The sequence below is a fragment of the Cyprinus carpio genome, chromosome A17 (assembly GCF_018340385.1).
Source record: "Cyprinus carpio isolate SPL01 chromosome A17, ASM1834038v1, whole genome shotgun sequence".
Lineage (NCBI taxonomy): Eukaryota > Metazoa > Chordata > Actinopteri > Cypriniformes > Cyprinidae > Cyprinus > Cyprinus carpio.
In genome coordinates this window covers 26,425,040-26,448,688 of record NC_056588.1, presented here as the reverse complement: position 1 = coordinate 26,448,688, position 23,649 = coordinate 26,425,040, and the positions used below count along the sequence as shown (strand labels likewise).

At 37.3% G+C, this 23,649-nt stretch overlaps 1 protein-coding gene and 1 pseudogene across 2 annotated transcripts in view; both read right to left on the bottom strand.

Moving 5' to 3' along the window:
- LOC109061160 (CDAN1-interacting nuclease 1-like) overlaps positions 1-23,649 on the bottom strand; it is a 790,471-nt gene that overhangs the window by 222,952 nt on the left and 543,870 nt on the right. The gene's annotated exons all lie outside the window — the stretch shown is intronic.
- Positions 699-23,649, bottom strand: part of LOC109088206 — a 23,622-nt pseudogene continuing 671 nt past the window's right edge.

Below are 23,649 nucleotides of genomic sequence, written 5' to 3'. Positions count from 1 at the left end.
TATTGAGGATGCAGGACAACCACCTAGCAGTGCATTACAATAGTCCAGTCTAGAGGTCATGAATGCATGAACTAGCTTTTCTGCATCAGGAACAGGTAACATGTTTCGTAGCTTGGCAATGTTTCTAAGATGGAAGAATGCTGTTTTTGTAACATGGGAAATATGATTTTCAAAAGACAAGTTACTGTCTAATATAACACCCAGATTTTTGACTGTAGAGGAAGTAACAGTACATTTGTCTAATTGCAAATTGTAATCTACGAGATTCTGTGTAATGTTTTCTGGTCCAATAAGTAATATCTCTGTCTTATCTGAATTTGATAGGAGAAAATTATTGGTTATCCAATCTTTTACATTTTTTTTTTGCTGTGGGCCCCTAGGAACCTTCTCAGCTCTGGGTCCAGCATGCATTCACGCGATACGATTAATGCTTGGTCATAGACATTTTCAATTAAAGTTCGTAAAGAAAGAAAAAATCAATTGTTCTTACCGTGTTGTTACAGAAAATGAATGCATTAAAATATTTATGGCTAATAGTAGGCTAGGCATACTGGACTAAACAAATAAATAATCATTGGTGGGGTTTCCCCACACAAAAATCCTGAAAACAACATCACAGGTTTTGAGAAAAGACACTGCAAACTAAATCAGAAGTACTATGAAGCATTAAAACATCAAAAATGACTCCAGCATCAGTGTGACATTTAGCCTCACCCTTTTTTTTATTTATTAAAAATGTGCACCAGTCAGTGTCTGACATGGATGTATGAAGAAGCATGAAAACATCTCAAAAGCAAGTCTCAATTTCAGAGTATAGAAAATGGAGAATAACAAACGAAAACTCTGAATAAAAGACACACAAACAACAACATCGTATGTGCTTTAAAACCATGCAAATGTCACTGCAACACAGAGGCTGACTGCAGTTTCTCTGATCGAAGCCGTCTGGCTCCGAGACTCAACGTGTACCTGCTGCGTTTTACCTCTGCTCCACATAATATTTGCATTTAAACTTGGTGACGTTCCCCAATATTTGGCAATATACACAAAAGAATGCTAAAGAAATGAAAAAACAAGAAATTCAGTAGTTCTGACACATGGTGTGTTTGCACAACAAACTTACTCTGATTTAAATGTGAAATACTCCACAGCTTTCACTCGAAGCATGGGCTTTAGTTTAGATCTCGGCAAGTCAGCAGACATCGCACAGAAGAAACCAGACATGCATGTGACGAGCAGAGAACAGCAACGTCTGCGACCCGTCCACTGATGACATCACATTCACACACGGAGTAGCTTTAAAGTGTCTTTATAAGAGTCTCTGAGTGAAACACACCTGACCTGCTTGCATAGGAAAGACCAAACCTGTGAGAATAACAGACCGCAACCGCAAAACACTGTACCAATGACATTAACACTGACACTCTGAAGAAAAACTAACACCGAGGCACTTCATCTCATTATAAAAGAGCAGCTGTGAAAACGTTAAAGATGAAAGCGTTAAGCCCATGTGGACTGAAGCGACGTTTATGACACTTTTCTCCAATTCATTCTGGAGGGACTGAACGATTAAACTGCTGTTCCCAGATTAAACACTCACTGTTTATGTCTGTGCCGTCACACACTAGAAGATGCGGAGCGCTCTGGCGTGACATTAGCAGCATGACAGAACTCACACAGTCTCTGGTTATGAAAAGGCACTAAAGGTTCGAGGGAAACCCCGTCGATCGGTCTGTACTGAGCACTGAACACACTCTCTGTAAGCACTGATAACAGGGTGCACTGATCTCTCACTCCTGAGGAGCAGAACCCTGCTTCTGACCGGCGTCCACGAGTCCAGCATCTGCTCTGAGGCTCTGAATGGCTCTCCACAGTCTCTCGTTCTCCGTCTGCTGATCCTCGAACTGACAAACAAACATTTACAGAAAAACCAATCATCCTTGTTAGCTTTGAGTAACACATTCAGCTGAGCACGAGGTTTCTGGGATATTAAACACATTTCTAGATCCCTCCTTCTGTTGTTCATAATCCACACACCCCTTAATGATCTGACCAACCCTTAAAGGAACAGTTCAGCCAAAAATGAACAATTAGAACATTAGTGCTCAGACAGATATAACTCACCTGTTTCTGTAACAGCTGAATCTGGGCTTCCTGTCGGTTCACGGTCTCTCTGAGCTGGAAGATAAAACACAACTTCATTATATTCAAACATGGCAGGCAAATCATCATCATATTCCTTGACTTTTTAACATATTGTGTCAAAAAAAAAAAAAAAAGAGTTAACATTTCGCCTCTCTCTTATGGAAAAGGGGTACTTTCATGAAAAAGCACTTTTTTTTTTTTTTTTTTTTTAACAACTCACTTCCAAATTTCAAATTCATAAATGCAAGCTTTCTAATAAAAAAAAAAAAATGACCTCTTATATGTCTACATATCAAGGAATATTTTATTTCTTTATTACATGACCCCTTTAAGCTTTTTTGTGCAAAAAAAAAAAAAAAAAAATTTAAAGACACATGACAGATGAAAACAATCTCTGCGTCCAAAAATGCCTATTTCCTTTCTGCATCGTATGTGAAAAACAGTTTGAGAAAAAAGCAGTACGTTCTAAATCAGAGTATTCATAAAACACACCCTCTGACTTCCGACACTTTACTATCCCATGAGGCCACGGGAGAGGATTTGTGAATGACAGTGGAGACACATATGAAGCTGATAGGTCATGTGACAATGACAACAGGACAGATGCAGCACGTCTGGATACGATACTGAACATCTGTGAGGCGTTACACCAAATATAGCACCTACTGGACCGCGTGTGATTTCAGACACAGATGATGTGTGCTGTAGAATCTGTGTTTGTGTCCATCAGTGTTAAGTATCACTACTGTCATCTGTAGAGCTGAAACTGAATTCATCTTATATGTGCACAGAAGCAGTCATCAGTAGCACAGGTATATTTGTAGCAATAGACAACAATACATTGTATGAGTCAAAATTATTGATTTGTCTTCTATGCCAAAAATCATTAGGATATTAAGTAAAGATCATGTTCCATGAAGATATATATTTAGTAAATTTCCTACTGTAAATATATCAAAACTTAATTTTTGATTAGTAATATGCATTGCTAAGAACTTCATTTGAACAACTTTAAAGATGATTTTTCTCAATATTTAGATTTTTTTGCTCCCTCAGATTCCAGATTTTCAAATAGTTGTATCTCAGACAAATATTGTCCTCCTAACAAACCATACATCAATGGAGAGATGATTTATTCAGATGATGATGATGCACAAATCTTAATTTCTAAAATTTGACACTTATGACTGGTTTTGTGCTCCAGGGTCACATATTTGATGAAGTTATTTATCAGTTTGGATCTGCTTTTAGTTATTATTAATATTTTATATAGTTTTTTATATACAGCAGTCTTATGGTTTTTATTAATACTGTTTATTTTTATATTTTATACTTTTATATATTATTTTTTATATTTCCTGTTTTAATTTTAGTTTGCCATTTGCCATTTTCTTGTGTGTTTTTGTTGTTATTATAATTTCTTAATATCTATATGTAGTTTTTATTCATTTTCAGTTTTAGTTATACTAGGACATCTAAATAAAAATAAAAATTAGGCACTAGATGAAATAAAATAAGTTAAAAAAAATTTAAATATATGTTTAAGTATTTTTAAGTTAATTTTAGGTTGTTTTGTTTTTGTTTTTAATTTCAGCCTGTAGTTAATCACAGTTAGCTGATGTCAGGTCTGTGCTGCAGCTGTGTGTCAGACGTGTGAAGCGTACGTGTGTTAGCTCAACGCTCACGCCACAGCAGCTCTGCTCAGAGCGTCCCGTCTCCACGCCGTTCATCCGCTCGTAATCCACACACGCAGCCGGCTGCAAAACAAGCACATCACAGCTCATGAAAAAACACACCTTAGTCACACATTCATATCTGACCGCTGACAGTCAGCATCATGTCAGATACTGGACACAAACGATCCTGTGACACGCTAGACGTACCATCAGACTCTTTCCCGCCGCGGCGGCGGCCTTGATCTGGTCCAGCTCCTCGTACGGCAGCGTGGCGCTCTCGGTGTAGGGCTTGGTCAGCGGCTCGATGGAGTCCTGCGAATCTTTCGGCATCGGGATGAACTCAGCATCCAGCAGCTCCTGCAGTCACACACACGAGAAACTGTTGGAAAACACACTCAAAGACTGAAGAAACACAGTACGAGATCAGCAGAACTTCTCATTTCAGTCGGTTATCTTATGAGATCACACTCTCACGATGATTTGCCCTGATTACTAAATCCGGCCCCGAGACTTGATTTCTGAAAAATCTATCAGGATTAAGGGAGATTTAGCTTGAAACCAGAACAAATATCTGGCAATGAGCTCAGAAAAATCTATTTAATTCAAAGCTAAAAAATTACCGTTTTATGATGTTTCTAACCCTATTATCGTTTTAAGCACTTAAATTCCACTTAATTTAGATGTTCTTATATAATTTGGGCTTCTCTAGTAAATATACCTTGATTTAAGTGTGTTGAAATATTTGTACAGGAAAACAAGACAGAAATACTGAGGAAAAGCATCAGTTTTGCAGTGCTCTCTAAATGAAAATGTGTAGGCTATTTTCAGGCTATTTCAACTATTTCATTCCACTAGAACATTGAAATAATTTTAACTGCACCTTCTTGTTCTCCAGTACAAATGTCTGAAGATTCATTAACTCAAGATACATTGACCTGGAAAGCAAAATGACAGAAGGAGTCTTGTTTTTTCCGTGAAACTGATCGAAATGAAGGGTTAATGCTTGAAACAAGAACAGATATCTGCTCAATGGGCTCAGAAAAAAATAATGAAATCAACTTTCTTCATAAAGGGGAAACGAGTTTTCATACAAAAAAACAGACGGATAATTGTTCTTGTTTTGTCCAATTTCTCATGAAATAAACTGCATCTCCAGTACATGGATCTCAATTCAAGGATGTTTAGATGTTTGTCCTGGAAAACAAGACACAGATAGTGTGTGCGACTTCTGAAGCCTTGACCTTCTGAACTGAAGACTGCTCTGATTAAGATCTTCATCTGCGTATGGCTGAATTAGGATCTCTCTAAGAGCCTCAGGAGGGCGATGGGTGTTAAATCTGCGTCACCTTCTGCAGCCACGAGGGGCAGGAGCTCTTGTTGGTCTTGCTGTCCGTGGAGAAGATTAGACCTCTGTCGTCCATATCAGCCTCCATGGTTCGTCCCAGCATCCCCTCACGCAGCTCCGAGTCTGTGGCCGAGTCCGTCTCCAGATCCACGGTGGACGTCGAGCACTGACCTGCGCGTGCATTAACACACCATTACACACACACACACACACACACACACACACACACACACACAGCAACTCCAGGAGTCTGGGAACACAAAGATTCATCTTCACATTCTCAGACTGATGCAGTGACACCTGACGAGGAGCTGAAGAAACCTTCATTATTTCACACTAAATTAATTACTTCAACTGAAATTATATATACACACAGTACAGGTCAAAAGTTTGGAAACATTACTATTTTTAATGTTTTTGAAAGAAGTCTCTTCTGCTCATCAAGCCTGCATTTATTTGATCAAAAATACAGAAAAAATGTAATATTGTGAAATATTATTACAACTTAAAATAATAGTTTTCTATTTGAATATACTTTAAAAAAATAATTTATTCCTGTGATGCAAAGCTGAATTTTCAGCATCATTACTCCAGCCTTCAGTGTCACATGTAACATCCAGTCTATCACATGATCATTTAGAAATCATTCTAATATTCTGATTTATTATGAGTGTTGGAAACAGTTCTGCTGTCTAATATATTTGATGAATAAAAGGTTAAAAAGAACTGCATTTATTCAAAATAAAAAATAAAAACTCTAATAATATATATTCTAATAATATATTTTCTTTACTATCACTTTTTATCAATTTAACACATGCTTGCTGAATAAAAGTATTGATTTTATTAAAAAAAAAGAAAGAAAAAAAATTACTGACCCCAAATTACTGACCAGTAGTGTATATTGTTATTACAAAATATTTATATTTTAAAACATAGCTTCTTTTTTTTTTTTTTTTAATTTTTATTCATCAAAGTATCTAAAAAAAGTATCACATGTTCTGAAAAAATATTAAGCAGCAGAACTGTTTCCAACTTTGATAATGAATCATCATATTAGAATGATTTCTAAAGGATCATGTGATAATGATCCTAAAAAATTCAGCTTTGCATCACAGAAATAAATGATAATTTAAAGTATAATAAATTTAAAAACAATTATTTTAAATTGTAATAATATATCACAATATTACATTTTTTCTTTCTGTATTTTTGATCAAATAAATGCAGGCTCGATGAGCAGAAGAAACTTCTTTCAAAAACATTAAAAATAGTAATGTTTCCAAACTTTTGACCTGTACTGTATATACACAGCCAAACCAGATTCAGACACCAGATATAATTTTTTTTATTTTTTTTACTAGCGGGTGCAGGACACTATAGTTCATTTATGTAAATGAGGAGAGCAAAATAAAGCAAACTGTGACATATTATACATACAGAGGACTACCAGTAAAACTGATAAAACATTTATTATTCAGACACTTAGACCTGAAGTGTTTTCTGACATCATCAAGATGAAGTTCTTGTCATATTTTGTGTGTGAGATGTTGGAGGTGTCTGAATAACTCTCAAACTTATTTCAGCTAGTTCCTAATGCAACATTTCTCATTTTCATTTTGTTTATCGTGACGTACTAAAATAATTCAAAACTAAAATAAAATTGATTAAAACTATACAGACATTCAAAAACAAAAAAAGCAAATTAATAAAATAAAATAAAAATAAAAAAACTGACAAAAGCACATAACTAAAACTAAAATGAAATCAGGAAACATAAAAACTTTTATTATTTAAAATAATAATAGTATCTCAGTGATACTAAAATAATGCTGGTTCTTAAACATAAATAAATAATATTAAATAATAAAAAATCTTACCACTTCCGACAGACAGTCCGCTGCTGTTAGAACGGATCGTTTTGGAGTTCAGGACTTTTTCTGTGAGTGAACATTAACAGGAACTTAAAATACAAACACTTACATGTTCTCTTAAAAGGATAATTCACCACCGGCAAGATGGACTTTAATAAAACTTGGCAGTCCGAGCAGTAGAAATGATCTACAGGACTAGATAAAACAGAGAGAAAGGGCAGTTTGCCAAAAAGGTAGAGGAACATCAACACCCATAATGCACTGGGCTCGATCCGACAGTCTGTGCACAGGAATACAAAGAAGGAGGAGCTCAATCTGTAGTTCTGAAACAAGCGCTGGAGCTGGAGCTGGATCAGTGCAGGTCACACACACATACACAAGCCACAGAAGCTGATCTGTCACTGACCCATGATGAGGATGGTGTGCCAGCCTCTGCAGGACAGATCCGGCACGTGGTGCAGGGAGCCGAAGATGGGCCGAGGAAGAGCGGGACACACCTCGGAGCCGAAGCCTTTATCAGCAGGCATCCCCAGACGCCCGTTCCCTGCGTTCCCCCACGCGAAGATCTGATTATCTGAGCAAAACACAGCCAGCCACTCACAATCACACATTCAGAAATATAAATGAGGAAAATTACACAAACTAATGCAGTGATGTTACAACAAATGAAAAGCCTCTTATGTTTGCGCTCCGTCTTTGTCTAGATTGCCGCTCTGCTGCAGGATTATTATTGTTAACAAACTAAATCGAAATAAAAGATGAAACAATACAATATAAATATTAGATGAAAAACTTAAACTAAAAAAAAAAATAGAAATAGATAACTAACTGACAAGAGTTAATGAATAAATATACACTAAAGCTACAACTGAACAAAAAATTAATTCAATTGTTTTAAAAAACAAAAGCACTACTAAAAAGTCATTTTTATTATTTTACTAAAATTAAAACGAAAACTGAAAATAAATGAAAAAGCAATTTAGAATATTAATAAAATCTAGGCAACACTTTACAATAAGGTTCCATTAGTTTTAATGCATTAACAAACCACGAACAATACATTTATCACAGCATTTATTAATGTTAATTAACAAAAATACAGTCGTTCACTGTTAGTTCAGTGCATTAACTAATGTTAACAAACACAACGTTTGATTTCAGTAATGCATTAGTACATGTTGAAATGAACATTAGCTAAGATTAATAAATGCTGTAGACGTACTGTTTCATGTTATATATATTCATGATAAATAAAGTAGTTAACTAATGAACCTTATTATAAAGTGTTACCAAAATCTATAATAGTATATGGATATTAGTTACTAAAATAACACTCTGGACATTCACTAACCAACTACAAGTGGTCAGCGATGCTTCTCCTTCACTGTCTGCTACAACTCATTCATTCAGATTCAGTTAATTACATTAAATGTCTTCTGGAGAAATCCATATGTAAAGATCATTTAGATTTGCCTACGAGACTGATCTTCAACAGAAGCCTTAAATCAAGAGGTTTTTAGAAACCTAAGTGTGTTTCTGAGGTCATGCGCTCACCCTCGGTGGCGGCGATAGTGAATCCGTCTCCACAAGACACCTTGGTGACGAACTTCCCTCCGAAGGGCCCCACGAGGATCTGAACTCCCTGGTGCTTCTTGAAGTCCTTCACTCCCAGCTGCCCGAATTTATTACAGCCGAAGGTCACCAGGCGGCTGCGTTCTGCACAATCATACACACACCATGAGCCTCAATCATCAGAGCATCAGCAGTAAAGAGAGATGCAGATGAAGCGCACCGTCTATAGCGGCGGTGTGTGTCTTTCCCGGAGCGATGAACTGGATCTTGAAGCGCGAGAGCTGCTTGACCAGTGTGAGGGTGGTGGTGTACGGGATCCCCTGATACCCCTAAACAACATCAGGCAGAATAATGATAACACGGCTGTTGATTCAGTGTGATTCATTAGGGAAAAATGACTAATTATTAATAAAAAAAATACTCATTATATAACACATTTAATGCAGCCGCCCCAATCAGAGCTATCTGTCTTACACTGATCTGATGAACATGATGCAGGACGACTGACTGTGTGATGAAGCCTATTAGAATGCAGTTATACAAGGTATGAGGGCAAAAGATGACCCTCTGATATTTATATCATATTATATATTTTAGCAATATCACACCATTGCAAATGTGATGCTGATTTATACAACAGTTCAATAACAAGTTACTATTGTGTTACATTTTAGACACAATATAGTCTGTTTTGCTCAGTTTGTTACTCAATCCATGGGTTTGAACGAACTGAGTGAGTCAACGATTCAGTGACTCATTCGCTTACAGTTTGAAGGAATTGGTTGAGTGACTGATTCGGTGACTCATTCACTTACAGTTTGAAGGAATCGGTTGAGTGGTTGATCCGGTGACTCATTCACTTACAGTTTGAAGGAATCGGTTGAGTGACTGATTCGGTGACTCATTCACTTACAGTTTGAAGGAATCGGTTGAGTGGTTGATCCGGTGACTCATTCACTTACAGTTTGAAGGAATCGGTTGAGTGGTTGATCCGGTGACTCATTCGCTTACAGTTAGAAGGAATCGGTTGAGTGGTTGATCCAGTGACTCATTCACTTACAGTTTGAAGGAATCGGTTGAGTGGTTGATTCAGTGACTCATTCACTTACAGTTTGAAGGAATCGGTTGAGTGACTGACTCATTCACTTACAGTTTGAAGGAATCGGTTGAGTGGTTGATCCGGTGACTCATTCGCTTACAGTTCGAAGGAATCGGTTGAGTGGTTGATCCGGTGACTCATTCGCTTACAGTTCGAAGGAATCGGTTGAGTGGTTGATCCGGTGACTCATTCGCTTACAGTTCGAAGGAATCGGTTGAGTGGTTGTGATCGGGTGACTCATTCGCTTACAGTTCGAAGGAATCGGTTGAGTGGTTGATCCGGTGACTCATTCGCCTACAGTTCGAAGGAATCGGTTGAGTGGTTGATCCGGTGACTCATTCGCCTACAGTTTGAAGGAATCGGTTGAGTGGTTGATCCGGTGACTCATTCGCTTACAGTTCGAAGGAATCGGTTGAGTGGTTGATCCGGTGACTCATTCGCCTACAGTTCGAAGGAATCGGTTGAGTGGTTGATCCGGTGACTCATTCGCCTACAGTTCGAAGGAATCGGTTGAGTGGTTGATCCGGTGACTCATTCGCCTACAGTTCGAAGGAATCGGTTGAGTGGTTGATCCGGTGACTCATTCGCTTACAGTTTGAAGGAATCGGTTGAGTGGTTGATCCGGTGACTCATTCGCTTACAGTTTGAAGGAATCGGTTTGAGTGGTTGATCCGGTGACTCATTCGCTTACAGTTAGAAGGAATCGGTTGAGTGGTTGATCCGGTGACTCATTCGCCTACAGTTTGAAGGAATCGGTTGAGTGGTTGATCCGGTGACTCATTCGCTTACAGTTTGAAGGAATCGGTTGAGTGGTTGATCCGGTGACTCATTCGCTTACAGTTTGAAGGAATCGGTTGAGTGGTTGATCCGGTGACTCATTCGCTTACAGTTTGAAGGAATCGGTTGAGTGGTTGATCCGGTGACTCATTCGCTTACAGTTAGAAGGAATCGGTTGAGTGGTTGATCCGGTGACTCATTCGCTTACAGTTAGAAGGAATCGGTTGAGTGGTTGATCCGGTGACTCATTCGCTTACAGTTTGAAGGAATCGGTTGAGTGGTTGATCCGGTGACTCATTCGCTTACAGTTTGACTCATTCGCTCATCCGTCTCTACTACAGCGACTCACAAATCGGGCAACCAACTGGACCTCATCTACACGCGCTGTTGCTCAGTGGACAACACTTTAGTTACTCCACTGCACACCTCAGACCACTTCCTCATTACTGCTAATCTAGCACTTACACCTGAAGCGGCACACGCTCCAACGCGGGTCACCTTTCGACGGAACCTACGCTCATCCAGCTCCATCTCGCCTATCCTCTGTGGTTGCATCCTCACTTCCTTCACTCTCGCACTTTTCAGCTCTGGACACGAACAGTGCTACGGACACTTTTTGTTCCACTCTGACCTCTTGCTTGGACAACTTTTGCCCACTGTCGTCTAGACCAGCACGGACCACCCCATCTGCCCCTTGGCTGTCCGATGTACTCGTGAACATCGCTCTAAACTCAGGGCTGCAGAGAGGAAATGGCTTAAATCAAGAAACTCTACCGACCTCAGTGTGTTATCAGTCTCTCCTCTCTTACTTCTCTGCAAACGTCTTCACTGCTAAAGCATCATATTACCACGACAAGATTAACAACTGTTGTGACGCTCGGACACTCTTCAAAACCTTCTCTTCTCTTCTTAATCCGCCTCCACCTCCTCCTCAATCGACTCTTACAGCTGATGAGCTTTGCAGCTTTCTTCACGAATAAGACAAGAACCATCAGTGACCAATTCTCCACACCGCAGACTGAGGATAACTTCACAACGACTAATGCTCACTCGTTCTCCTCCTTCTCTACACTCTCAGAGACGGACGTTTCCAAACTTATCCTGTCCAGTCATCCTACTACTTGCCCACTGGATCCGATCCCCACTCACCTCCTTCAAGCGATTTCTTCTTCAGTCATACCTTCACTTACTCACATTATCAACTCCTCTCTTCACTCTGGAACATTTCCCTCAGCATTTAAGCAGGCTCGGGTAAGCCCACTGCTGAAGAAACCATCTCTAAATCCAGCACTTCTAGAAAACTACAGACCGGTATCCCTTCTTCCATTCATTGCAAAGACACTCGAACGAGCTGTGTTCAACCAGCTCTCTATGTTTCTTGTACAGAACAACCTCCTGGACAGCAACCAATCTGGCTTCAAAAGTGGCCACTCAACTGAGACTGCCCTGCTCTCGGTTACTGAAGCCAAGCGACTGGCAATAGCAGCTTCAAAATCCTCAGTTCTCATTTTGCTGGACTTGTCTGCTGCTTTTGACACTGTTAATCACCTGATTCTCCTGTCCACCCTCAGAAAGATGGGCATCTCTGGAACCGCTCTCCAGTGGCTTAACTCCTACCTTTCTGATAGATCCTTCATGGTGTCTTGGAGGGGTGAAGTTTCTAAGTCACAACAACTTACTACTGGGGTTCCTCAAGGCTCAGTACTTGGACCGCTTCTCTTCTCCATCTACATGACGTCATTAGGATCTGTCATTCAGAAGCATGGCTTTTCCTATCACTGCTATGCTGATGACACTCAACTCTACTTCTCATTCCAACCAGATGACCCGACGGTAGTTGCTCGCATTTCAGCCTGTCTGAGTGACATTTCTAGCTGGATGAATGACCATCACCTTCAGCTCAACCTTACTAAGACTGAACTGCTGGTGGTTCCAGCTAACCCATCGTTTCATCACAACTTCTCTTTACAGCTGGGTTCGTCAACCATAACTCCTTCCAGGACAGCCAGAAACCTAGGAGTTGTGATGGATCATCAGTTAAGCTTCACAGAACATATTGCTACAACGACCCGGTCCTGCAGATTTGCCTTATACAACATTAGGAAGATTAGACCCTTCCTGTCAGAGCAAGCCACCCAACTTCTTGTCCAAGCTCTTGTTCTCTCCAGACTGGACTATTGTAATGCTCTTCTGGCGGGCCTTCCTGCATGTACTATCAAGCCTCTACAACTGATCCAGAATGCAGCAGCGAGGGTTGTCTTCAATGAGCCAAAAACAGCTCATGTGACTCCTCTCCTCATCAGGTTACACTGGCTACCAGTAGCCGCTCGCATCAAATTCAAGGTACTGATGCTTGCCTGCAAGACGACCACTGGCACGGCGCCAACATACCTAAACTCACTAGTTCAGTCTTATGCGCCCTCCAGAAGTTTGTGCTCTGCAAGTGAACGACGTCTTGTGGTGCCATCCCAAAGAGGTTCAAAATCACTCTCACAGACTTTTTCCTGGACTGCTCCCAGCTGGTGGAATGACCTCCCGATCTCAATTCGAACAGCTGAGTCTTTACTCATTTTTTAAAAAACATCTAAAGACTCATCTTTTTTGCTTGCACTTAACCAACTAATACTAGTACTTACCTTTTCTTTTCTTGTCTATCATATTCAAAAAAAAAAAAAAAAAAAAAACAAAAAAAAACCCTGGCTACGTGTTCTGTATTAGACTAACTGAGACTTGTCATAGCACTTGTATTACCGTGGTTGTTTTCTCTCGTTGATCTGATTGTTTCTACTGTTCTCATCTGTAAGTCGCTTTGGATAAAAGCGTCTGCTAAATGATTAAATGTAAATGTAAATGTAAATGTTAGAAGGAATCGGTTGAGTGGTTGATCCGGTGACTCATTCGCTTACAGTTAGAAGGAATCGGTTGAGTGGTTGATCCGGTGACTCATTCGCTTACAGTTTGAAGGAATCGGTTGAGTGGTTGATTCCGGTGACTCATTCGCTTACAGTTTGAAGGAATCGGTTGAGTGGTTGATCCGGTGACTCATTCGCTTATAGTTTTTGAAGGAATCGTTGAGTGGTTGATCCGGTGACTCATTCACGAACTCATTCACATTGCAGGTTCAGTCCCGGAACGAGCGCTGTGTGAACAAAAGCCAGAACCAATGCCGTAAAGGGCGTGTCATATTGATGATGCACGTTATCGCACGAGTCTTTTACCGGGTGTTTTGATGGCAGATCAACGTTCGCAATGAAAAAATATGTGCAAACTGTAATGAAGCAGAGATCAGTTAGCTCCTCACTATCCACGCTGAAGCTGAGATCGTTCGAAAGCTTAAGTGAAAGTTAACGTGCCTAGCGTTTTTCGACTCGTACATTACACGTCACCCTGATATCCTGATCTCACGTGTCATTAAGGGACCTATAAGGGTTGGAATGCACGCACATATTCCGGGAAATCAATGGCAGTGTGAAAGGTGCAAAATCTAGCGACCCGGGAACAATTGCCGGGACACATTACCTGTGCATTTTCCGGAATAGCAGTCTGAAAGGGGCTATACATCGTTTGAGTGGTTGATTCAGTGACTCATTCACTTACAGTTTGAAGGAATCGGTTGAGCGGTTGATTCAGTGACTCATTCACATACAGTTTGAAGGAATCAGTTGAGTGATTGATTCAGTGACTCATTCACTTCAGTTTGAAGGAATCGGTTTTGAGTGATTGATTCAGTGACTCATTCACATACAGTTTGAAGGAATCGGTTGAGTGATTGATTCAGTGACTCCCTTACTGAGAAAGTGACTCACCGCCACCTACTGGCACTGGCAGTTTTGTTTCATTTTTTTTAAAAAATAATTTCATATTTCAATATACATATGAAAAAAATAATGCACATGTGATGGCGAAACAAATTATTTACTTCTAAAATGCTACTTTTTCTGTAATTTCTATTCACTGTTTTTCTCATCTAACACAATGACTCTAAATGATCTTTTGGGGGGTAATTTCTCAGTCAGAATTGATGTGTGATTAATTAGACTAATTAACTGGCACATCAACAGCCCTAACTGGTAGTTCAGTTTTACTAGGTGACTGAAGTTTGGACTGGAGCTGCTGAATACATTCAGTTCATGAGTATGCTCGTCGCAGTACATACTTCCCCCGTGTGGTTTTTGATTCCAGAGATGCCTTGATTCAGACCCAGTTTGTTGAGCTCGTTGTTCCCGCAGGCTAGAACCTTTCCAGACTCGGTGAGGAAGAAGGTGCCGTCGCTGCCGCAGTACACAGACTCAATGAAGGCACCTTTAGGAACCTCAAGATAATGAGGAGTTTCAGACATAATATCTGAGTATAATGCTGAACTGTATAATTGATCGCGAAGGCATTAAAGTACAGCTCCAGCTACATAACATCTCTGAAACTGAGAGGAGTCAGCCTGAGCAAAAATCATAATTCAATTTAAAATAATATATATCAACAAGCACATAAATCATGGTATTTGAATATAAAGTAGTTTGTCTTTAAAACATGAAAACTGAGAACCACATGCATGACATTTCTATGGACTCTTTGAATTCAGCATTGAGTCCCAGGTTAAAATGTATTTACAATGCTGGTCAGACTAGTAAGATTTTTAAAAATGTTTCTGAAAGATGTCTTTTATGATCACTAAGGCTGCATTTATTTTATCAAAAAAATACAGTAAAATTGTGAAATATTATTATAATTTAAAAACAGCTGTTTTCTATGTGAATCTCTGTTAAACTGTAATTTATTTCTGTGATGCGCAGCTGAATTTTCAGCATCATTACTCCAGTCTTCAGTGTCACATGATCTTCAGAAATCATTCTAATATGATGATTTACTGCTCAAGAAACATTTCTGATTATTATCAATGTTGAACACAGTTAATTGTTGATGGTATGTCTGTTGCTCCCCCTTCCCTGTTTGTTAAAAATAAAAAATAAAAAGTTGATCACAAAAAAAAATTTTGAAAACAGTCGTGCTGCACAATATTTCTGTGGAAACCGTGATACACTACCATTCAAAAGTTTGGGATGAGCAAAATTTAAAGAAAGAAAGAAAGAGTTGATCACAAAAAAAAATTTTGAAAACAGTCAGAAAGAAAGAATAAACAAAAAACAAAAAAGAAAAAGAACAGGGAAAAAGAAAGAAAGAAAGAGAGAAAAAAATTAGTCAAGAATGGTTTAAATTGATCAAAAGTGATAGTAAAGACATTAAAGTGCCCCTATTATGCCTTTTTGACTCTTACCTTTCACAGAGTGTGTCACGGACAGTGCACGATAGATAAAGTTATTATCTGTCAAAAAAAAAAAAAAAGAAGAAGAGTCGACTCGCAATCGCCGAAACGAGTTGTCAGTTATTTGAATCTTATTCTGTTACGGCTCTACGTCACAAAGTAACACATTTGCATAATGTCCGCCCATGTTTTAGGTCACCAACTAGGAGACTCATAAAACAATATAAAGGCGGGCGTACACGGTGCGATTTTTGCTGTCGTACGAGTTCGCATGCGATTTTTTTCAATCGTGTGGGAAATCGTGTATGCTCGATGGCGCGGCTCGTATCATGTGCGAGGAATTACGAGCTGAGCAGAGTGCCTTACGAGCACTTCCAGACCTCCCGATCATTTTTTAACATGTCTTAAAAGTTCGTGAGCTATCATAAACCATATAAGAACACACACACACACACACACACACACACTAGGGTGACCAGACGTCCCGGTTTTGCTGAAAAAGAACCTGTATGTGTAGGAAACAGTCACGGCTCGTATCAATATTTTATATGCAGTTATGAGAGAGGGAGAGCAGTTATATGTGCGTGGACATACGATCTTCCGACCATCCGAATTCGCACCGTGTACGCCTGCCTTTAGCAACCTTAAAAATGGCATAATAGGGGCACTTTAATAATGTTACAAAAGATTTCTATTTCAAATAAATGCTGTTCTTCTGAACTTTCCATTCATCAAATAATCCTGAAAAATAAAATGTCCCCGTTTCCACAGAAATATTGGCCAGCAACATTTTCAACATTAGAATTATGCTTTTTTTTGCATCAACAATTGATAATAGCGGATCACCAAATCAGCAAAAACATAAAAATGTAAAATAATTTAAATTGTAATATTTCGCAATTTTATTGTTTTACTGTAACAGAAAATACTTTTTTCAGAAACATTAAAAAAGACAAAAAAAAAAAAAATTTATTATTCCAGACTCTGGACTAATAGTGCAAATGTAAAAGTGTGATTAGTCAAATTTTCTTTTATAAAACATATCCATTTTAATCACTTTTTTTTTTCTTAACTAGTAAATTTTGAATGGTCCAGCCAGCAGTTAACACTAGTTAACAAACAATGAACAACACTTCTGAAGCATTTGTTCATCTTAATGTTAATTTCAACATTAACAAATAAATTATTACAATCAAAAGTTGTGTCTGTTAAAATAACTTAAAATAGCTGACAGGAACGAGCAACAAACAGCAAAGATGCATGAACACAGTAACATACAGTACAGACCAAAAGTTTGGAAACATTACTATTTTTAATGTTTTTGAAAGAAGTTTCTTCTGCTCATCAAGCCTGCATTTATTTGATCAAAAATACAGAAAAAAATGTAATATTGTGATATATTATTACAATTTAAAATAATTGTTTTTAAGATTTATTATACTTTAAATTATCATTTATTTCTGTGATGCAAAGCTGAATTTTAGGATCATTATACATGATCCTTTAGAAATCATTCTAATATGATGATTCACTTATCAAAGTTGGAAACAGTTCTGCTGCCTTAATATTTTTCAGAGAACATGTGATACTTTTTTAGGATACTTTGATGAATAAAAAGTAAAAAAAAAAAAAAAAAAAAAAAAAGAAAAGAAGCTATGTTTTTAAAATATAAATATTTGTAATAACAATATACACTACTGGTCAGTAATTTGGGGTCAGTAATTTTTTTTTCTTTCTTTTTTTTAAATAAAACCAATACTTTTTTCAGCAAGGATGTGTTTAAATGATAAAAAGTGATAGTAAAGAAAAATATATTATTAGAATATATATTATTAGAATTTTTGTTTTTTTTTTTAATAAATGGCAGTTCTTTTTAACCTTTTATTCATCAAATATATTAGACAGCAGAACTGTTTTCCAACACTCATAATAAATCAGAATATTAGAATGATTTCTAAATGATCATGTGATAGACTGGATGTTACATGTGACACTGAAGGCTGGAGTAATGATGCTGAAAATTCAGCTTTGCATCACAGGAATAAATTATTTTTTAAAGTATATTCAAATAGAAAACTATTATTCAAGTTGTAATGATATTTCACAATATTACAGTTTTTTCTGTATTTTTGATCAAATAAATGCAGGCTTGATGAGCAGAAGAGACTTCTTTCAAAAACATTAAAAATAGTAATGTTTCCAAACTTTTGGTCTGTACTGTATGTATTGCTCAATGTTCATGTTAGTTGAGACATTACCTGACCTTACTGTAAAGTGTTACCAGCTCATCAAAGCTGCATGTGTAGTGAGTGAAATGCAGTTTAAAATCATTTTCGATAAACAACGAAGCAAAATGACTAAACTAATATTAAAACTGGAAACATACAAATAAAGGCTAACTTTCATGAGGTATTTCATGCTGAAAATACGAGAAAGCACAATAAAGTCTCTCTCACTTGCATTGGAGAGGAGAAATCGTCCTCACAGTCCAGCCCGAGTCGACCTGCGGAGGGAAAGCATGGTCAGTGTCGCTCAGCACGACTCAGTCTTGTGACAGGAAGCAGCTGTGGTCACGTGACCGCGCTCACCGTGCTCTCCGCAGCCCCAGGAGTAGATGTCCCCGCTGCGGGTCAGCGCCACCACGTGATTGTCCCCGCAGGACACCTGACGCACCGGACGCTCCTGGAAGAAGTCCAGCAGAACCGGCTCCAGCACCTCCATGCCCAGCTCGTTCTCCACACCGACACAGCCGTAGTAATCAGAGCGCGAACATGTACATCTGATCCTCGTCTGCAGGAGGAACCACAAAACTCTCGTCACACAGAACCCTCACAAAACTTATCTCTTTCACATCTTATCTCACATCTGACCTCGTTGATATTTAGATATGAATAATACACCAATGTTTAAGAGTTTGGGGTGGGTACGATTTTTAAATGTTTTTTGGGAATTCTTTTTTTTTTTTATATTTGTTAAATGGAAAATATTAACAATACAGATTCACATTAAAATAAATAAACAAATAACTTATACACTGACCAAGGCTGCATTTATTTAAAAAAATAAATAAATACAGTAACACAGTACTATTGTGAAATACTATGCCAATTTAAAACAACTATTTTTCTATTATAAATTATTTACTTTTTTTTTTCTTATTTTATATATTTTGCAGATTTGGTGCTCAGTTATTACTGATGGTCAATTATTATTAAATGTTTTTGGGAATTCTGTTTTTTTTATTTTTTGTAAATATTTGTTAAATGGAAAATATTAACAATACAGATTCACATTAAAATAAATAAATAAATGACTCATACACTCACCAAGGCTGCATTTATTAAAAAAAAAAAAAAAAATACAGTAAACACAGTACTATTGTGAAATACTATGCCAATTTAAAACAACTATTTTCTATTATAAATTATTTACTATTTTTTTCTTATTTCACATATTTTGCAGATTTGGTGCTCAGTTATTACTGATGGTCAATTATTATTAATAATAATGAAGGTAAATAGTTGCTGCTTCATATTTTTGTGGAAAGTGTGATACATTTAATTTTTAGGATCCACAGACGAACAGAAGTTCAAGAAGAACAGCATTTATTTGAAATATATGAATGATAAATTCATGAATAAGAGGTTTTTTCAGCCTCGTGAGTGCTGGTGTAAACCAGCGTCCCTCTGCAGCGGCTCTGCGACGTCTGTGGTTATAGAGGGCACTCACCGGTGACGCAGGCGGTGAAGTCGGCTCCGCAGGACACCTGTCGGATGGCTTTGCCCTGCAGACGCTCCACTCTCATCCGCGGCTGACGGTACGAGGGCTGGTCGCCGTGACCCCAGCTGACCCACCATCTTGGGCTCCTCCCTGAACGCTCTGCAGAAACAAACACCAGCGTCTCTTCAGCTCTGTCGGAAACTCTGTGTACAATCGGGTTTCATGCTTTCGCTTTTCATTTGGGGACTTTTTCCATTTTATTTGCGCTTTATTCTGCACTGCTTTTTATTTCTATTTTTTATATTTTGTGTGTCTTCATTTTGAATGAATGTGATCAGGCATGTCCCAGCTTGGACTCAAACCAGTGTTATTTTAGTATAATTAGTAAGATTACGTGTTGTAGTTGTTATTAATATTTTCAAATAAATGTTGTTTTTAATTTTATTTTTTGTTTTCATATAATCAGTTTTCAGTTAAAAGTTTTAGCAATTGTGTTTTTTTTTTATAATAAGCGATATGAATAAAACATTTGTAAGATATTAATTAAAATTAACTTAGCAAACTTAACATAAACGAATACATAGAAACACTATAATACAATTAAACGCCTAAACAGAAATTAAATGAGACTTAAATAAAGTATTAAACATAAAATATCAATTAATGCTAATACATAATTACAAAAGCATATATAAACCGAAATAAAACGAGGACAAAAAAAATTAAATAAAGATGACATAAATAATTTAATAAAAAAATAACCAAAACAATATGTTGTAAAAAAATGGGAACTGTTTTAATAACTAATATCTTACTACATTTTAGTTGTAGTTATTTGATTACATATAAGACGTACAATGGGAATGGAACATTCAAATAAAGAAAATAAAAATAATAATAATAATTCCAGGGCCAGGTTTCGGCCCCCCATAATAGCACACAGAAAACTGTAATTATTGTAAAATTAACAAATTACTTGTTTTCTTGCGTCAGACCAAGGCGCGATCTCATACTTTTTTTACTCGATCTTAGTGTTGTGTGTTCGCACGAATAGATCATGACATAGTTATAGATCGATTACAAGGACGCCATCCAGGTATTAAAGAATGTGCAGGCTAGGGATGGGCGATTAAATCGATTTTATCGATTCACTGAATGTGGTAGCTTTAAATCGATTGTTCTGAATGAAAATCGGTTTTCTTTTTAACATCGCTCGGCCGCTCCACTCAGGGCTCCGTTAGTTCAGAATGGGTTACGCATTTGATACAAGCTGGTAGTTAGGTTTTTTTTAGGGGGGGGTGGGGGGGGAGGGGGTTACATTTGTAAACACTTGTCCCACGGTCCTCTGACGCTGATTCTGAATCTCTCTCGTGCCCGGTGAGGTTTATGAGGTTTACTGTTAGTGATCCTTTAAAAAGGTTTTAGTCCATAATGTCATTTCAGCCGGTTAGACAGGAGGTCGCTACGGCGGCGGTTGAAATTAAAAAGCCTGTCAGCCCCTGATGACCAACGACGACGAAGAAGATTTATATTCTCTTCGTGAGTTTTTATTCGCAGTGGCATACAAGCTGAGTGAGGCGCGCTGCATTTACCGTTCGCGACCACGCACTATAATAGAGCTTTTTGGACGCCCCAGTTGAAAGATTGAAGGAAAATGAAAACAAAGTATTTTAAAAAAGATTCGGGGCTTTTGACAAAACATTCAGGGCTAGGCAATTAGCCACCCGCTCGCCCATGTATGAAGCTCCGCTCCGTTTCCCGTGTATGGACGTGCGCTCACTCAGTCGCTCCGCCGCACCAAGCAACGGCCCCCCCGTTACTATTCGCTACGTCGCCTAACCAATTCCCGCTCAGCTGAGCTCCGACATAAACATGTCTCTACCAGGGAGACTAATGTTTACTGTTTGTACCGAAATTCCTTGGTAATTGTCTTAAAATTAGGCATGCAGATAAATGGCAATTTTGTCAAAACGAAATCTCCTACATTACTTCTTAATTTTATTAATTGTATTAGGCTAATTAAAATGTATTTAATATATTATCTACCCTTTAGTAAACATAGCCTACATAAAATTCAAAAACTGAAGAAGGGTATTGGATTTTCATGAAATTAGCTGCCGTTGTTATTCTTGTTATTAACGGTGTAGACACATTAGACACCGTCTTGCTCTATTACAACAAGATGGAGATATAGACTAGAAAATATATTTACACTGCTCTGTTCCTCGTCCATGACCATGGACTCATGCGGAGTTGGCAGTTTAATCTTAACAGCTCTAAACAACAGATTGTGTGCAATGGATGGTTGATGCATGGGGCTAGTATAATCTTTCCAGCATTAAGGTGTTTTTTTTTTTTCTTTTTTTTTTTGTAAAATCATCTTGTCAGTTACAAATTTGACTGGTAAATGATCTAAAGAATGTAACCCCTTTTTGTATTGCATTGCTTGCATATAGGGAGGACAGATTGATAAACAACCTGTTTTTGTTGACTAGATTTAGATTTTGTTACTTTGCGGTTAAAGGGCTATATGATTGGGGACTCTGCCCTATCAGTGCGGCTCCCATGAAAAAAAAAATAAATAAATAGTAAAGACCTTTGACAGGTCTTACAGATGTATCAGTATGTAAGAATATTCTGTTACATTTTATTTAGTAACGTTTTCACGGTTTACAATGGCCGGACCTGCCCATCTTGTTTGTTGGCTTGTTTGTTTCTGATTGCAATTGACATGAAGGGGAATCAGATCAAATCCCAGAAGGTAAATCAAAACATACCATCTTAGAAATATCGCCAAGCTACAGAACATCATCTTAGAAATATCGCCAAGCTACAGTGTACTAGAGTCCTTACCAGGTCAACATTATATGGTCAATTTAAGTATGACAAGTTTAAGGTGGAATGTTATTTTTGGTTTATTATTTTAACTTTATTATAATAACCCTGACGATGTGAAAAAAGATTAAGATATAATGATAATTTGAGGTACATGTGTTAAGTTAATTTTTGGTTGTGTTCTGTTTTTGATTTTGTGTTTCTCCAGCGCAGACGTGCTGAGCGATGCTGCCGCCCTTAAACATGTCCAGCTTCTGAGGAGTGAACTTCCCCCCGCCCCAGAAATACACCTCCCTCGAGCGTGTCGTCACCACCGCCACCGACGTCTCCGTCACCGTGCTCAACCTCAAACCAACAAACCACACTGCTCAGAACAAACTCCTGAAACACTTACAGACTGCTGGAAACCACACCAGACCTACCTGGGTTTCTTGATGGCCGAATTAAGTGCCGCCACCCTCTCCTCCAGCTCTCTAAACACACACACACACACACGCACACACACACACGATCGTCATTCACTGCAACATCATCATCACTGCAGCAGAACTCAAGCTGAAGAGTGTCATTTATGCACCAAAATAAAAAACAAGCAAAGAAAACGGAATAAAATAAATAAATAATATTCATAGTTATAATTACAGTAAAAAAATACTAATAATATAGACAAACAATAAAGTAAAATAAACAAAGAAATAAGAAGAAATAAAGAAATAAAATCAAAAGAAATACAATTAAAATAAATAGCAAAATTAAAATACATAAATTGAATTAAAATAAGGAATAAAATAAAAATAAAGAAAAAAATATTAAAATAAAAATAAAGCAAGAATAAAAACTAAATGTAATTAAAGAAAAAATAAATGAAATACAATTTAATAATCTGAATGGTCCTAAAAACAGAAAGTATTTTTGTCTTTTGATTCATAATTCAAAACTCATATAAACAAATAAAATGAATATAATAAAGAAATAAATATATATATATAAACAAATAAAATTAAAGTAAATAAATTTTATTAAAATACAGAAAACTTAAATGCATAAAACAAAAACATACAAATACAATCAAATAAGATAAAATTAAATAAAATTAAAATAATTATAGTAAATAAATACTAATAATATAAACAAATATAAGTAATAAAGAAATAAAATCAAAAGAAAGAAATTAATACAATTAAAATAAACAGCAAGAATTAAGTACATAAATATAATTAAAATAAGGAATAAAATAAAAATCTATAAAGAAACCATATTAAAATAAAAATAAAGAAAATAAAAACAAAATGTAATTAAATAAATAATTTAATTAAATTAAGTAATAATAAGAAATGGTCCTAAAA